Genomic DNA, 293 nt, shown 5'->3' with positions numbered 1-293 from the left:
AGGGAATAGTGGCGATGTGTTGACCAGTGTACAAATTGCTTTGGTCCACAATAGATCTATAGAGATATTCGGTTAAAAACAGCGAATAAAAATCAAGTGACGTAAAATCAACTGTTTCCACCTGAATGCCGGGTTGGCCAGTTATAATGGGGGAAGTACGGGTGCTGTAGAAGTGGTGGGTTCCCAATTAGGATTGGCGAATGCAGCAGGAAGGGCACTATGGGCACGACGGGCCTGTGTTCGTCTTCTTGGTGGCAGCGGGACACTACTTGTGCTTGCCACCTCACCAGCTT

The sequence above is a fragment of the Aquarana catesbeiana genome, linkage group LG03 (assembly GCF_042186555.1).
Source record: "Aquarana catesbeiana isolate 2022-GZ linkage group LG03, ASM4218655v1, whole genome shotgun sequence".
Classification (NCBI taxonomy): domain Eukaryota; kingdom Metazoa; phylum Chordata; class Amphibia; order Anura; family Ranidae; genus Aquarana; species Aquarana catesbeiana.
The sequence above is the reverse complement of the archived record's forward strand: the minus strand, read 5'-3'. Positions refer to the sequence as shown.